Here is an 18933-nt window from a genome sequence, read left to right on the forward strand (position 1 = left end):
GTGATTAGATGACACATTAGGAAACACCTTTCTTGACTTTTAATCTACCCTGGCCACGGATGTCTTGTCACATCAATAATAGATCACATAGGACGTTCACCCCATCAAATACTGACAAGGGCGACAAATCATATTCCCAACACCTGTCTTCATATATCAATAATACGGAATGTGACGCCTCGATCGCCACTGCCGGGTGCCACCATAATCCATGATACAACCCCGGCCTATTACGAATGATGACTATGCCTTGCCAACACAAAGCATTAAAATAATATGAAAGCCCTGGGTGGAGTCCAGTGTTCACCGCCTTCGAGCGGTCGAGAACTCTAGTGTAAAACGCATAGGCAACAGAAATTCACTCGAGTCTCGTACCCGATTAGGCCCTTAAAAGATAAATCCAATTACAAATAAATAAACGCCATCATGCCCAATAAAATATTCCAACCGTCAAGCATACCTTATAATTCCGACCGTGACCGGTTGGTTCACACACACACACTCTGAATTACTCATAATGGGAACCTTAACTTGATCTTAGCTAAATTTCATTTAAACATAAGTCGTCACCCGTAGTTAAACACAAAGCATTTATATATTACATAAGTGACACAGGAATTCAACCCGTGTCCTCACTGTTTGCAATCACGATTAATCGATGTCTCTTCCACTAACATCGCTTTTCTTTCTTGGACCCTAAGCCATCTGTTGGGTTAATGGGGGTAAAGGGATGAATCCGGGGACTCAGTAAAGGCAATATGCAGTGCAATAAATTAATAAGCATGACATCATAGATAAAAATGAAGTGCAGCGTGCATGCAAGGCTATCCACCGCACCCTAGTCCGAATTTTGGTGGCCCCACTGATTCTATTTAGGGCCCCATCTCGAGACTCACACGGCCCAAATCCATAGCGTCATGCCTAGGCACTTCCTCAATGTCTTATGCAAGTCATGACAAATGTAAATTTACACACAAAACATATTAAACCCTTACCTCGATTAATCTGGTGAAGAAATCGAGAAAACATCCACCTAGCGTTGCTTTCTAAACTTCCATCTTGTATTCGAATTCTTATTTTGGAGCCTCTGGCACGTTCCTCAAGCTCCATATTAATTTTTAGATTTTTCCCAATTTTTTGGGAATTTCTAGATATTTTCCCACATTTTTCCATTTTTCTTTTATTTCTTTTCTTTTCTTTCTTCCCTCTTCTTCTTCCTCCCTCTTTCTTTTTCCTCCTGCGCGCGCACTAGTCCTGCCGCACCTGCCACCGCCGCTGGCCTCCCACGCACCTCCAACCATCGGCTCCTGCCATCACTGTCGGCCATCAATTGCAGCTCCGGGTCGCCGTCGACCACCATCGACCGCAACCCTCTGCGCATAGCAGCGCACTGCTGCCTGACCACCTCTCGCGATGGCCATGGCAGCTGCTGCCCTTAGCCTCTGCCACACTGCCTCAGCTGTCGCTTCCTTCCGCCAGCCATCGTCGTGTGCCTCCATGCGAGCCACCATAGCTACTGCTGCCTCCCCCACGAGCTACTGCCCCGTCGACCATGGCAGCTTTTAGCGCTGCCTCCGGCCACCCTTGCAGCCTCTCTCCCACTTGATCTCCCAGTCTCTACTTCTCTGCTCTCGGCTCCCTATCTCTCTCCCACACTCTCTCTCTCTCTTCGTTTCAAAATATTAGAGAAAAACACTCTAGGAAGCTTAGCCTCCAAGCATATGCACCGCCACATATATATATATATATTATACATTTATAATTTATACAATTTATTATATAATAAAAATTACATGTAAACCCATAAATTAGTTATTTTAAAGTTAGGGGTGTTACACGGAACCACATATATGAACGTTCTTATCTCACAATTGGATGGTTTGGTTCATTAGCAAATCATGCCCATCAATACAAAAAATAATCGTGTTGGTTCAAGTCTAAGGATCAACACACCATCACAACTTGATGACATGACCATTATTCATCATGCCATGTGGTAAGTCATCGACGTCACATTAGGCTGATCATTCCCCAACAACCACCTACAAATTTACTAGCAACATCTCATGTTATATGACGCGTGACACGCCATTCTCCCATCAGTATCCCCATACTGAATAAGATAACAACCCCTGTGCTAATCCATACTTGATTAATCAAAATCATCATCTAAAGAATCTAAAGACTATGAATAGTTTAAGATATTATGTTACCAGAGAATTATGTCACACAATTTCAACACCTTGAGAATAAGATTCTTACACAGAAGATCCAAGGACTCATTCATATAATTGATTAGAGAAAATATAAATGAAAAAAACCTTGTCTTTTATAGATTTATACAAAAATATAATTAATGCATTAAAACAAGTCCGCTAGATGTCATCCAAATCTAGCATTATGGCACACAACACTAACATATATAACAAGGGGGTTTTGCAGGTCGGCTGGCTTTACGCGCGCACGGGAGGTCCTAGGATCGAAACTAAGGAAGGTAGCAGATGAAATAAAATTCTAGCATTACCACATGACAAGCAGACATGTGACCACATGGCGTGAGAGAGGCGAGACGCACGAGAGGGCGCTGCCGAAAGCCATGTGTGTGCGTGCCGAAAACAACGGGGATTTCAAAACCATCGCAAAATCTATTATTTCATGGCAGTTCTTAAACTGTCGTAAAAAATACAACTTTGTTGCGGTTATTTCAGCGGTTACTGAAAACCGTCGCTAAATGTTTCACGATGACTATATCTACAGCAAAATGACAAAAAAAAAAATTGTCACTAAATTTTGATTTTTTTGTAGTGATACGTGACCACTTAATTAGCATTTAATGCATGTTTGATTTGCTTCATGAAATTGCATATGCGATATATTGTTGCATGTGCTTAAATGTTTCCTATTTAATGCATTAAATCTTGGTTTAAATGCCATTGAATATGCATAGATGGTCATCTTATTTTTCTTATAACCCAATATTTTAAATGAGGGTTATATTTCATTATCAATAGGTGAATTAAGATTTTACCTTGAATGACCACGTAAGTTCAATTGATAAATGAATCAAAGTTTTCCAATCTTTCTGGTCATAAGGTGTGGGTTGGTGATCATGAGCATGCATACACATGAAAAATAATTTTGAGGGCTTCACTAAGTCCGTTCACTACATGTCGATTATTCGACATGCAAGGTAATCTAAGTGTTTCTATGAAAAAAAGATAAAATGGACAATAAAATATTTTTTTAATTTTTTATTTGGAATATTCTTTTGTTGTAAAATTTAGTTTAATTAATTTATATGAACATTGGAGTATGAGATGTAAGGACTTGATTTGTTAATTCAATGTTTAATTTTTTATTTTACATCTCGACATATTCAATCTAGATCCTAAATTCTAAACCACATTTTATGCATAAATCTAACTAGTTAGCTTAATTTAAGGGATTAAAATGGTGAATTCATGGAATAAAGTGAGCAAAAATGTAAAAAAAAAAAAAAAAAAAAAAAAACTTGAATTTCCAAGATGATAACATGCTTGGAAGAGAAAGACATTACAATTGGTATCAAAGCAAATATTAAAGAGAGGTTTTCTAAATAAGTAGGTAACTTGAGAAGTACTAATGTTTGAGGGGAAATTGCTTTAGAGATTTTCCAATTTTCTATGAAACTTTTAATGAGAGCATTTGTTTAGCTAAAGATAGGACCTTGACTCGAATGAAAAGAGACCTACTTTCTTCAAAATCCACCTAAGGAACTATTAGGAAGAGGATTTAAGAGAACATAGTGTGATGAAATCAGATGATAATCTATTTGAGCACCTAAAGAGGGTTGAAAATGTCTATTGTCGACACCATGATGTGATAGGGTAAAAGATCATAGATCAAGTGGGAATGAAATTTATACTCTAATGGTTAAATGAGAGATGGAAAGAGATAGCTAACAAGAGATGTAAGTAAAAAGACATTGAGAATTATGAGAAAACTAACAAGAGATGTAAGGAAAAAGTCATAGAGACTTACGAGCAACTCTTTAAAAGATTAAGAAAGGGTGTTGTAAAATACTATAAGATATTTACGAAAAATGTAACATGAACGACCTCTAATGTGTGGGGACTATCAACCAAGGTGTGAAAGAAAACAAGACTAAATTCAATGGATTCGTTGACCAGGATTGAGGGGACTGTACCAGGTAAGTCACAAATTATCATAGAATCTAGTGAAAGTGAATCGGATGAAGAATACAGTGACTTTGGTGAATTAAAAGATAGAACTAGTATTTCTACCCAATAGGGATTTTGGATGGTAGTATCAAGCATAGATAAGAATTTTGATGGTTATGTATTCGTATGATTTTGAGGTTATACATGTAGAAAGTACAAGTTATGAGGATATTGTAATGTAATAGGGTGACACGACTTCTTTGGAGATTTACAAAATATTATGTCGTAGCAATTTGCATGAAATCAAGGTAGGGTAAATGGGTGGATGCCTTAACCTCAATGAATATGATGTTATCGAAAGTAGTTTAAAGAATAAAAATTAGTAATCCTAAGAAATGACATTAACTTAAGGGATTGATCTCGATAGACACATATGAATTGCCTCAATAGATTAAGATAACAATAGTTGACTAGTTATAATACTCAAGAATTTCTAAAGGACTCAAGAGTAATTTATCCTAGGGCAAAAATGAAATTATTAGAAGTTTTGGGGTTAAAGTATAATTTCTTAGAGTTATAAACAACCGAATCGATTGAAGGGAATGTCCCGGAACATAAGTATCTCTAGAAGAAAAAGTATGTTGTGGGTAAATATAATATCTCATGTTTCGTTTGATTGTCACGTTGTTTGAATGAGTTTGGGATACCGAAAAATGGTTGTGATAGCAAAATAAGTCGTCGAATCAACGAGAGGGAATGACTCGGGACTTAGATATCTAAAAGAAAGAGTATGAAGTCATCAAGCATATCAAAACGTGATTTATGACATTGAGAGAAGTCAAAATAGAGACAGTTTTTGGTATAGCTTCGATTCAGCTTAAATTATCGAATTGTTGTATGAAACCTCTGAAAAATCGACAGAAGCTTGAGGGGTCTTCGATTTTTCATAAGAAACAACCCTTCACTGGTTTTAGGATGAAACAATAGCCTGGTAAGGATGTAGGGGCGGAATCGTCTTTATCGAGTAATCTTAGATTATTAATTTTGCGTTTTCGGTATTGAAATGAAAATTAATTTGATGTGTGAGGGCCTAAGTGCAATGAAGAAATTGCTCAAGGGAAATTAAGATAGAAATTAGGGGTTTAATATGCAATTTCCTTTAGATTATAGAGTAATATATAGTTATATATATTCATGTGCGTGTATGCGTAGTGGCTTCTGCGAAGCTTTTGGGAAGCTTATTGGCTGAGCAAGGGTGGTTGCCAAGTTTGCTAGGGTGATGGCCAAGGCAACTTGAGGCGGTGAGTTCTCTATAAATAGGAGTAGAAATTGAAGAGGGAATAAGCAAATGGAAAAATGAAAGAAGAAGGTGGCTGAGAGTTGTGGTGAGGGAGAGAGCGGCTGAGAGCTTGAGGGATCGAGGGAAAGTACTGGGAACCAAAGCTGGAGGTTGGAGGCTGCCACAAGGGTTGCTGGAAGCATCCAAAGCTGGCCATAACGAGTGGACAGCAACCATGGCCACAAGTCGCGGCTATGGCAGCTCAAACGAAAGGTGAGAAGCAACGAGGAGAAGGTCGGCTAGTGGTTACGCGGAGTCAGGGGAGGTCGATGGTGGTCGCGACGAGTGTTGGAAGTGGTCGGAGTAGGTCGCACAGCAAGTTGCTGCCATAGCCGCAAGCTTGTTATGGCTGGGCAGCATCCATGGCGGTTGAAACAACCATGATGATGGTTATTGGAACGTGGGGCGGCGACCGGGGAAGGCTAGTGAGGCCGGAGATAGAGGTAGCAGCTGGTAGCTGGCGTACGCTAAAGGTTGATTGAGAAGCTGTTCACACGCGGGAGTTGCAGGCTGGAGAAAGAAGATGAATATGAAGGAGAAGAAAGAAAATAAAAAAAAGAAGAAGAAAAGAAATGAAAAATAAAGGAAAATAAAATGGAGAAAAATGCTGAAAAATTCTAGAAAATTCCTAAAAAAAATAGGATTTGGAGATTTAGTAATATTTTAGATATTTTGGCTAGAAAAATTGTTTTGGCACGCGTTTCGAGGTTTGGCATGAATATCGAAATAGTGCACGAGAATTGAGGCAATGCACGAAAATCGAGGTAGTGGCAAGAATCAATGTGGTGTGCGAGAATCAAGGCTTAGCATGCATTACGAGGCACAAATTGACTTTTCGAATAAGGTGAGTGGTTTGATTCCAGTCTTATCCATTGTCTTGAAAATGATTTTGTGTGTGTGTAATGGGTTCAGGTGAGCGGTTCCACCCTTTCGAACTTAGATTGCATGTGTTTGAACTAGTTCCAGTGAGCGGTTATACCCTCCGAAAGTTAGGTTATATCGTGTTGGTATTTTACTTAAGTACTTGTGGCATCGTATGCATATTGAACATGTGGTAAATTGCATCAACTGATTTTACTTGAAAAAGAGTCAGTGCATGGCATGTGGTTTTTTATATCATCGGGGTATTGACTTTCGTGTCATTGTTATGTCTATGGGGACGGGATGGGGTCTTCTTGAGAATGGGATAAGGTTAATCTTGGTGATTGGGTGACACAGTAGGGCACTCGGGGATTAAGTATGTCACGGCAAGGTCAACCCCAAAAGTGTGGGGAATGGATTTTCTACGGGAGGTTGAGTATGTCAAGGAGATTTCTCAAGTTAGACATGTTATATGTTGTCGTTGTCTGTATATGCCATGCTTGTAATCATTCATGCATTCAGTAAATTGTATCATGCCATCACTTAGATGTTTTATCATCTAATCTGGGTTATGCCCCTAAAACATTCAACGTTCCAGCCAGGGATTGCTGCGAAGGCGAGGACGTGGCCAGTTGAGGGTTAACAATGTTTAATATGATAGTTGTTGTGTCATTTTGAGACAATAGTACTTATTTTGATATATGTATAAACGGTTGAATAATAGTGTTGTTATCATTTGGTAGCGTTGTAATATGTATTTTGTTGTGGAAATACGATGTAAGAACCTCATGGTAGGCCACAATATTTTAATGTTATTATATTCGCTGTGTTATTTTATGACTCGTTTAGTTTAAGATTATTAATCTTGTTAGTTAAACGGACAAGACTGGAGTTTTCGGAATCTTGTGTGCATGTGATGATTGTTCTTGATGCACCACGCATGATAAACTTGGAAAAAAAAAAAAGATTCACAGGAATTCCCTTATAGTGACACACCTGGCGAGATGGGGTGTTACACTTGTAATTAAGGGGTGTCGTATGAATCAAGGTCACTGAAAGGAAGTTTTATGGGACATGGTGAGAGTTAATAGGACTGAGATGTTTGATAAACTTGCTAATGGGAGAAGCAAGACTATAAGGCATCGTGTGACTTGAGACGTTCAAGGGTGGACAAAGACAATTGAGAAATGGAGTATTGAAATAATAGTAGTATAACAATTATAACTTAGACTAGTCAACTTAATTATAATTAAAAGGCTAAAAAGAGGACTTCATAGAATAATGTGAGCATAAATGTAAAAGAAAAACCTAAATTTCTAGGACAATAACATGTCTGGAAGAGTGGGGAGTTACTAAAGGAGAGAGAAGGGAGAGATGAAGGGATCCGATGTTTTTGAGAATGGTTTAATGGCAGTTAAGCGAGTTTACTAGAAAAATGCACCTAGCCAAAATAATCAAACCAATGAGGCATGAAATTGGTAAAATCAAAGGTTGTTTCAACTACTAAAGAATGGAAGGAAGAGAAATGAAGAAGAAAAAAGAGGAAAAAATGAAGAAAACAATGAGTTGCAACAATCAGCTAGTGGTGAAGAGATTATCAGAGAAGACGATCAGAGGTGGTTGTTATCGGGTCCGTGCATTACACACTCTAGGAGGGAGGTGTGTGCATAGGGTAAGGCAAGTGCAGTACATGTTCTAATAGGGGTGTGCAATCGGTTGTAACCAAACTGAATTGACCAAAAATCACTAACTGAACCGAGCCAAATCGAGGCATATAACCAAACCGAACCGACCAAGTCATCAAAACTAACTGAAATCGAACTAACCAAATTTTGAATCGTGATAACCGAATCAAAATTCCTACCAAAAAAATCAAACCGCACTTAATAAAAAAGGGTTGGGTTGTCAATTCAATTCGAATTTTTGGTTATTAATACCAAAAAAATTGAACCAAATAATCGAAATTCTTGGGCAAGCACGGTGGTGTGCAAATTAAAGAGGGAGAGATGTTGGGTCTGAAGGGAATCACTAGTACAGCGGTATAGACAAAAATAAAATTTTTACCATAAATCAGATACATGCAGCGGAATATAACATACATGTCATACATAGCTTAAATATTTAAGCAACATGAATATTCAACAATTGAATACATAAATAAATGCATATATGCTGCCCGATGAAAGGATGGAATACAGAATTGGTTTCTGTATTGAGATAGAGTCCACCTCAATATATGGTTGTCCTAGTAGGTCCACACCTAGTATATAGTAGGGCATCGTTCTAGTAAACTCTTCTTGTGCTAGATATAGAGGATCTACGTATCATTGGTGCCTATGTCTCAAAATTATACACATAACAATTACACATATAATTTCTATGATTTTTCAGTGGAAGAAACAAGAAGAACAAGAATTGTGTGAGAGAAACACACACACATACAGAGAACTAGAGGCCTATTAAATAAACCTCCTCCTTCCCATTTTCCACCCCTCCCCCAAATGAATTTCATTTGAAAATAGCGCAGCCACCTGATGAGGGGTCAATGTTTCCTAAATCTTAATGAATTATATCCCCATTTTGGCTTTATATTTATGCTTAAAATAAATAATTATTCGCATTACATATTATTTCAGGATGAAGCAAGGAAGTTGACTTCTACAATTAATTAGGGGCATAAATCGAAGACGTTGGATTACCCATTATTGTTGCTCAAATTCAAAGGCTAATTATGGAGTCTAGAGGATGTTTCAAGTGCACTTGACCCAACTATCAAATGGAATCCAACATAAGAAAGGCTCAAGACCAACCAAAGGCTCAAACATTTTCATCATAAAAAAAAGACCCAAGACTAATCAAATGCCCAACAAAGCCTAACTTGTAGAAGACTTTTCTTTGTTTTGTATTTTTATGAGTGCTTTACCACCTAAAGTCTTTTATATTCTTGTGAGTATTTCACCACATAAAGTCTTTTAGCTAATTTTCTTTCACTAGTTAAGTGAATGTTTTATGAGTGCCCGTTAGATATAATTATGTCTAATTGTATAATTTTAAATTATGTGGTTTGTATTGCATCTTGTGGACAACAAATAGCTCACTTGGGTGCATTTGTGAGGAAGTTATTATTCTTGAATGAAAACTTAGTTGTGTTCTCAAAGTTTTTCTTTGAGAATTGTTCTTGTTCTCTCTTCTTTTCTCTCTTGTGATCTTTCTTCTTTTTTTTCTTCTCTTGAATTCTCATGTTATTTATTATTACTTTATTATCCACCGCCTAAATGGCCGGTTAGTTTCTGCCATTAAATTTCTACAATTTTTAATTCACGTCTTTTTATTATCCACCACCTAAATGGCCGGTTAATTTTTGATATTTTAATTCTTGTCATTTAAATTACGCCATTAAAATACTTGTCAATTAATTTTCAAATGAAGATGAGTGGCTAAATTCAATCTTGAGTTAAGGTAAGGACAGTGTCCAACGCTAATGATTCTCAAAGAAAGTTGTGCTTTAAATGAGTGATATTAATTTAAATGTCAGTATGAGTGTGTATAAATTATTAAAAAATCACTCGATTTGGATTGGAGCGTAAGACTAATTTAGAGCTTTCATGCCACGTATGAGAGTTATTAGAACTGGAAACGCTATCATACCCAAACCCGGATGATTAATTTTGTTGTTTTGTGTATTAATTACAATTGAATTTATGGTAGTTGCTTAAATTAGAATCCTGCATATCATGTAAGGGGATTGGTTAAATTAGAGCTATCATCATCTCTAATTGTATTTAATAACAAACCCTAATATCTGAAATTAAATTAATGTTGCTAATCTTTTCTGCTAAAAATTGGGGATCAGCGGGTTAGTGCTGAAATTGTCTTAACTCAAGTGCTATCCAATTTCATATTCTCACATTCAGTGTTTATTTCAACTTCTGCCTTGCTTTATTTCCTAGTATCCGTTATCTAAAAATTCAAAAAAAAAAATCATGTTGCCAATTCGTCCAAATCTGTGTGTGTGTGTGTGACATTCTTTTTTTTTTTTCCATAAATAAATCTCTCAGTGGACGACTTGGACTCATTCAGAAAATAAAAATTTAAATTTGGACTATAACTGCACTCGTACACTAACGAGTATAAACCTCTCACCTAAATAAAGAAAAAAATATAAAAGTTTTATTGTGTTTTAATTGCAATGTGAGAGTACAGCCACCACCCCCCTTTAATTATTGTTTCAATAATTCGAGGTTACTATGCATTATGCAATTTCAGCAGCCACCTCTTACTATGCAATTAATAATTGATTTTAAACTGTACATTATGCACTATTGCAATGCACTATGCATTTCAACTATGCATTATTGGCATGGGGCCAATGGTCAACATTTGACCAATCATTTCAAGAGACATTTTGGGCGCACAATGTCGATACCAAACGCAACATTATATGGTGTGCGACTTTCTAAATTCACTACCCGTTAGCAATCAGATAACACCGAAACCCTTTTTAGTATCGATTAACCCCTTGACCCATTTTCGAAATTTCTCCAAATTTCGACGATGTTTTGAGAGTTTTTAAATAACGCCTAACAGCGGTTCAAGATGGTATAGGTGGAAGTGAAGTCTTACTTCAAATGAACCTATTACAGTTGACGATACCATATGTTATAATCTTTCTATCACCTAACGTTCCAACTGAGCGAGAACCATGGAGTGACAAACTCACAAACTCAGTAACTATGTGTCAGACCTTATTAATGTGACTATATGACATCTCAAAAAACACCTTTCCTGACTTTCAATATGCCTTGGTCAGGGGCTGTTCCGTCACATAGTAGATCACATAAGATGTTCACCTTATCAAATACCGACGAGGGCGACAGATCTCATTCCTAACACCTGTCTCCATATACCAGGAATACACAACCACATAGATAAACGTTCCCACCTCCAAATTGGATGGTTAGTCTCATTAGCAAATCTCTCACACCAATACACAAAATAATCATGCCAGTTCAAGTTTAAGGATCAACACACTTATTCATATAATTGATTGGAGAAAATATGAATGAAGACAACCTTGCCTTTTATAGATTTATACAAAAACACAATTAATGCATTAAAACAAGTCCGCTAGATGTCATTCAAATCTAGTATCAAGGCACACAACACTAACAATGTTAGCGTCAACCTCGAAAGAGGACGAAGGGCCAGCCCTTCAGCTTCAACTTTTCGCTCGGCCAGTCGGCCCTTCGTCTCCTTTGTCTTCGTCCCCTTGTCTTTGTCTTTGTCTTTGTCTCTAGAGATTGGAAATGGAATTGGAAATTGAAAATGCAATTCAAATAACTTCTTTGAGAAGCAAAATTGAAAAAAGAGATTGAAAGGACAATTGAGGGAGGAGTAGGGCTATAAGCTTTTTGGAGAAGCCAAACTGAAGGGACAATTGAGGAGGAGTAACGTTGCAAGCTTAGGGCTTAGGGGAGCAGGGTTACAGGCTTCTTGAAAAGGCCAAATTGAAAGGATTAAGGAGATACTGTAAAGCATGAACATCTCTCGGCCTCAGAGCCCCCTATCTCTGTAAATATATATATATATATATACACATTTGGAGGCTTGACCAAACAACTTCGTAAGAAAATATGTATTATAATAAGCAACTCTTGCCCCAAGGGCCTAGTGAGAGGATAGAGTAATAAAGATTATAATCTTAAATGAGAATTGGCAACATCAGTTGCTGGCTCAAGTTTTTATTATTGCTAGTTAAATAATGTAAAGTTAAAACTAGGGGACTAGAGCTGTAGGTGTTACGGGAGGCAGAAAGAAAGACTAAACCGACCATCGATTTAGTTAGTTCGGTTAAACCAACAACAATAACTAAACCGATACCCAATAATCAATTTTTTTTTCAAAAATTAATCGAATTGCTAATTGACTATTAAATAACTAAATCGAATGGTTGGTTTGGTTCAGTTAGTTTGGTCTAACCAAACTTCTGCTCAATTCTATGTGCTAATGTGAAAAAGACGAAAATAAAAGGAAAAAGAAAGAAATGAGAGAAAAATAGAAAAAATAAAAATAAATAAAAATAGAGAAAAATATTTAGAAGATTATCAAGTGCTTTAAAAGAATCCAAGAAAACGTTCTTGGGCAAATTATAATCATAAACAGAAGCTCACACTAACATAAAGGTTTTTCTAGTTTTTCTTCAAATATAATCAAGGTATTAGGTATGAGCATTTTATTTGGACATTTGATATGAAAATACTTGATTGCAAAAAAGGCGAGGCCCGAAAAACTAACACTTGGTGGATCAATGCAAGGGATACCGGGTTTTAAACTTTTTCAAAATCTAACACACAACAGAAGCAAAACGACCCTTGCAAGACCCAATACAAGTCATCCATATGCTCAAACGCAAAAACCAACCATAGGGGGTTTCAGAATACCTACAAGGAAGATTTGTTGCTGTCAGTTGTCCACAAAGACTGCTCCCGCAAACCTGCAAACAAGATGACAAAACTGCCTCCTTAAGTGAAGAAGTCCTAGTCTATCCATACTTGAACTGCCACCGAACCCTTTTTTAGAGTACGGCTAGGGCTTTCTTGAAGAAGGTGACCGAAGCTGGTATGGTTCTAAGGGTTGCTCTCTCGTTGTCAAACAGCTAGGATCCAAGAAGGAATAAGCTGTTGAGCCAAGTTGCTCTAATAACCTATTGCGTATTTTGATATTTAACAAAACATAATTTTAGTAAAACTATGTTTGGTTTATTTAAAACCCCTAATGGATTTTTGATATGTGTTAAGTATTATAGTATTTTGTGTATCAAAATGAACCAAGAAATGCTATTTGATTCTAAGTAGAATATTAGCACACTATAAGGGAACATATAAGAAAATGTTTTCCTTTTGAAAAACTAACTCCCGGTATTTTTATAGCTAGTATTCATTATTGTGAAAATGATTTTTAGTGAATTTTTCAAGTAATGGAAAGTATGTATTTTGGAAGTGCTAAAATCGTCAAATCCGGAATTTGTTCTAAAACCCAAAATCTACTTTCTTATCTATTTGAATTTTGATTTTTTAGATATTTTTATTGAATCCAAATGGGAGTACTTTGTTATTTACATTTATGTATTAAAGTAAATGGAAGATAAAATATAAATAAAAGAAAATATGGAAGGTAAAATATAAATATCTTGTAATGAATTTATGCTATGTATTGTATTATCAAAGTAAATCTTATTTTTCTGAAATCTAGACTGAGAGTCGACTCCTGGTGAGGGACAATCGACTGTAAGCCAAAATGGTAGTCGATTGTGGATGTGCATCAGTCGACCTAACCGAACATTGTTTATGCAGAGTCGAGGTAGTCGATAGTGGGTTTTGGCCAGTCGACTGTAGGCCAATGAGAGTCGATTGTCAGTGAGAAAGTTGATTGTGGGTTGAGCAAGAGTCGACTATCGACAGCAAGAGTCGACTATGGGTGTCGTGGAGTCGACTGTCAATTAGAGCAGTCGACTGCCAGACTCCAATGGTCGGATTTTTAGAGCCGTTGCAGGTCATTTTAGGAGCCTCAATATAAATATCAAAATGAGAAATCTTGAGAAGGCTAATGCTCTACCATTTTCTATCTTCCTAAAGTACACCCAAGCTCTCAAGCGCTCAATCAAAGTAATCCAAGGCCCAAGGAGCTTCAAAGATCTATCCATTAGAGCCTCAAGGCAAAGAAAAAGTTTTCTTCTTATTGGTAACTTGTATCATTTCATTTTACCTTGTATATTGTTCTTGTATTGATATCCATTGTACTCCAAGTGCGTTGGACATAGGATTGATTTATTTGCATTAGATTGTGGATTGTGAGTGGTATCCTAGAGCCCAAGTAATCTAGGTGTATTATTGTGTTGTATTAGTTTCCGGGGTGAGCTAAGGAAAACCTCGGGGTGTATAAGTTTGCTAGGTGTGCTTGTGTGGAAACCTAATGGTGGTTTTAGTGGAACCTCAAGTGTCGGTTTAACCTTGAGAGAGTGGAGTAGGTGTTGGATACACCGAACCACTATATATCTTGTGTTTATATTATGGTTGTTTATGTATTTATATTGCTATCATTTCCAAACAACATATATATTTATAACAAGTGTATTTTGTGTATAAGAAAATCTCAAGAGTTTTAAAAAGGAAAGAATCAATTCAGTAAGTTTTTAATCACCCAATTCACCCCCCTCTTGAGTGGCCATTGTGTGTGTCAATGGACCAACAGAAGCAAGCAACAAGAAGTTGGGAGCAAGAACTAACCTGAAGCTTGCATCCATGGAAGAACAAGAAGCAGCAAGAAGGGATAAGAGAAAGGGCCGAGAGCTTCTGAAATTCTCTCCAAGCTTCTCCAATCTTCCAAACATATTCAAGTGTTACCTCCACCGTCTCCATTTCAATATATAGTGCAATTCATGGGAAGTTATACCTGAAAAAAAATGGTCGACAACTATGAGGAAACAGTCGACAGCCCTTAAAGCATCAGTCGACTGGCCCTAATAGCTACTATGAAATATTGTACTTGGTCTCACTATTATTAAATAATAACCTTTTCACTAACAGTTAATGAAACCAAGGCCCTGTTAACTCTTAATAGTATACCTCGCTAACACTTAGTGATCTCCCATACTAATGGATCTATTTGGTCAACACTTAACCGTAGCCGACACCATTAACTCTTTAATGAAAAGGAACACGCTTACAACAATGAATCACTAATCGACACAACACTCGGTGTGTGTGTGTGTGACTTTCTAGGTTCATAGCCATGTAGCAATCAAGACACGTCAACTCTTTGATACCGGTCGAACACTTCGACCTACTAAAAGGATCTCTCCAAATTCCCAGAGCATCTTGAAAGATCTTGAGTATCCTCTAATCAGATCTCGGGATGATCCTAACGGCAATGGAGTATGAACTTTAGAAGAACCCATTAAGGTTCTTCAACTACCGTGCACTATAATCCTTCCATTGACTAACATCCCGACAGAGTAAGATTCATGGACTGATTAAACTCACTGGACTCGATGACTATACCAGATCTAGTACCATGTGATCGAGGTAGCATCTCGAAACAACTTTTAAAATCGAAAACACATTTTTGATCATGCTTACCCTAGCCAAAGGTTTACTAACCACAACCAATTGAGACCGCATAGGATGTTTCACCCCATATAATTGAGGACAATGGATTTTATTAGCGAACATTTGTCTCCATATAACACTGCTTGAAAACCACACATAGAGCATTCACACCTTTTACTCTAAATGGTTCCGTTCAACAATAAATCTCAGACACCAATGCACGAGATAACTTTGTCGCCTTCGGTCAAAGGACTAGATACACAATCAAGAACCAACAACAGATTATTAATCCTTAATGCCATGTGATTTGTCGCATGTGTCACATTCAATAGATATTCAACTAACATCCATCCACGTGTCTACTATCTACATCTCCTGCAATATGGTATATAACTCACTACCCATACTCATTAGCGTCTCATGCTAAATAATGGTAGTAGCACACGTGTTGATCCATAATGGATAAATCATAGCCCTCTTATGATAAATCTCATAACACTACAAGAATTTTGGGTTTTAGTGACGGAAATATTTCATCACTAAAGCCAAAAATTCATCGCTAAATCAATTTTTGTCGCTAAAGTCTTCGTTACTAAATTTTTTTGGTGACGGATTTGTCGCCAATTTACGAAAATTTCCGTCGCTATTCCATCTTTAATTCAGTCATCCAATATGGCTACCAAACAAAATAGCGACGGATTACCGACGGAATATTATGTCTCTAATACTGTAATTTTTTAAAAAAAATTTAGCAATAAAATTTTTCGTTGCTAAAACATATTATTTTTTAAAATATATATATAAAAAAATTAAAAAATATTTTAGAAATTCTTTAGTGTAACTAGGAATTCTTTAAGAAATCTTGAACTAGAAATCTGTGTCATGTTATTCTTAACACTTAAGAACCAAATTTCTACTCGTAAATCTAGGGACTCATTCATAAAGAAAAACAAAGAGAATGAATAAAAATATAACCTCATATATAAAATTATATATGTAATATGATTACATCATTAGTGGCAAACACATACATCACATGTAATATAAATCTAAGCATTTAAAGCACTAACACTAACAATTGCATAGCATTAATTGTATTGAAGAATATGTGATAAAATGTGGAAATGACTTTACACGTGTGGGTTACTAATTTTGAAAAATTCATGTGAATGCACAATTCATATTTCTTATGCAAAAATGTCTTTGAAACATATAGATCACCCCAAATATATTTTTTTTCTTTAAAATGTATGCATATGTAGATGGGATGGATAATTTGTAGAAGAAGGTATTAGCTAACGAACGAGTTATGAAGATAACGAATTTGTTCCTAAGAGTTTCATACTCACTTGCATATTTCTATTAGCCCGAGCTCAGCTTTTCTACCAAATTGACAAGCCAAGGCCAAGTCGAGCTTGAGTTCAGTTCATGTTAACTGAGCTCGACTCTTCTACCAAATTGACGAGTAAAGGCCAAGCCAAGCTTGAGTTCAATTCATGTTACCGAGACCGAGCTCGAGCTCGACTCAAAATAACTTGAGCTGAGCTCAGGTTTGTCTAGTCGAGCCAAGCTTAGCGAAGCTCGACTTGATTACAACCCTAGAAATAAAGGATAAATTGAAATTAACCACAATTTAGGGGTAAATGTGTAATTTTCCCAAGACTTGCAACTTGTTAGATGACACACCACTTGATGTTGAATCCTCAACATCTAGCTTCGGGATGAAGAACGAAAGAAAGAACATAAGCGATTTGACGATTTGGGTGGTGTTTTTTTACTATATAAAGGGAAAGTTTTAGCCCAGAGTTTGGGGAATAATTGATCATGTTTTCATTAGTTTTAAGGATTCCTAATAGAGGTTTTTGATACAAAAGAGTGAAAGGATTCGATTGGGACAAAAAATAAGTGTTTTAGCATTATTTTGAGTATGGTTTGCTAGTTTGTCAAAAAGTCATGACTCATTAAACTTAGTCTTCTCCAATGAAATTGATGATCTTCCGGGACTTTTCTTTGAAATTAAGGGTTTGCAGAGAGAGAGAGAGAGAGAGAAAAGAGAAAGAAAATGAGAGAGAAAAGGAAAAGAAGGGTTTTTCTAAGAATGGTTTAGTGGCAATTAAGGAGGGTTTCTAAAAAATATACTTCGTTGGAAAAACCAATCTGGTAAGGCACCAACAACACCAGTAGCATTTTGACCATAAAATAAGAACATAAGAGAAAAGGATAAGGGAATAAGACAAAATGGGAAAAGACGAAGAAAACGATAAGCTACAATAGTTAGTTAACGATGAGGAAACTAACGATAAGCTACAATAGTTAGTTGAGGATGAGAAAATTGTCGAGAAGATGACATTAGGTTGTTGTTATCAAGTGCGTGCATCACATGTGCCAGTGTGAAAAAGAGGAAAGGAAAATAAAAAAGGAAAGAAAGAAAAAGGGATAAAATAGAAAAAAAAAAAATTATAATAAAAAAAAATATTTAGAAAAATGTCAAATGCTCCATAAGCATTTTAGGCTTAGGAAAATATTACTAGGCACTTCCTGATCACAAATAAGAAGTACACTGATATAAATATTTTTCTCATTTTTTTTCAAATATAAATCAAGATACACGGGGATGAACATTTTATTTACACCATTGATGTGAAAATACTTAATTATATAGCATTATGTTGAACAATAATTGATAAAATATGAAAAATAGTCTTGCATAGGTTGGTTGCTATTTTTTAAAAATTCATCCTATTGTGCAATCTACTAAATTTTGATGTTATTAAATTGGTGCAATTGATTATTCATGTAACGTGATGATGGTTTTTGGGACCGACCACCACGTGCCACCTCTGCGACTGGACCTCGAGAATGGAATCTCGGACTTGGGGATGTCGGACCTCGGGTGTAGAACCTGCAAGACAATGGAGGGCTGGGGCTAGGATCCCCCGGGGTGGACTCCGACGCTCAAATCAGTAGAGTAAATGCGAGTAAAAGTAAATGAGAGAGCTGTAGAGCTTGAATATACCTGGCGAGAGTCCTTGTCTTTTATAGGCGAACCCGTTTTGGGGTACCCGAGATGAGCGGGCACGACTCCCGAGAATCCCAGTCAAGTTGGAACGGGTCTTGCGGTTCGACCCGGATTTCTCGGGCTCCGCTCCGGAGTGTTGACTTGCCACGTGTCGGTCTCTCCGGTGATCCACGTGGCAGGTGAGACTATTAGCGCATATGGGTATTCTAGTAATTCTAGGTGGTGCCATATCACTTGCCCCCACTCCTTGAGCCGAGCTGAGAATCTTGCTGGATCGAGGAGTAACTTAATTTCTGAGTTTATTTGACTGTAAATTTTTCCCAAGGTGCACAAGAGTATTTCTAAGTATGAGACAACCAAACCCCAAACTCTTGAGGTTAGTTTTTTTTTCTTTGCTTTTTCTATTTATATCATTTTTATTTTATTATTTTTTACTTTTATCTTTCT

This window comes from Diospyros lotus, chromosome 10, assembly GCF_014633365.1.
Source record: "Diospyros lotus cultivar Yz01 chromosome 10, ASM1463336v1, whole genome shotgun sequence".
Lineage (NCBI taxonomy): Eukaryota > Viridiplantae > Streptophyta > Magnoliopsida > Ericales > Ebenaceae > Diospyros > Diospyros lotus.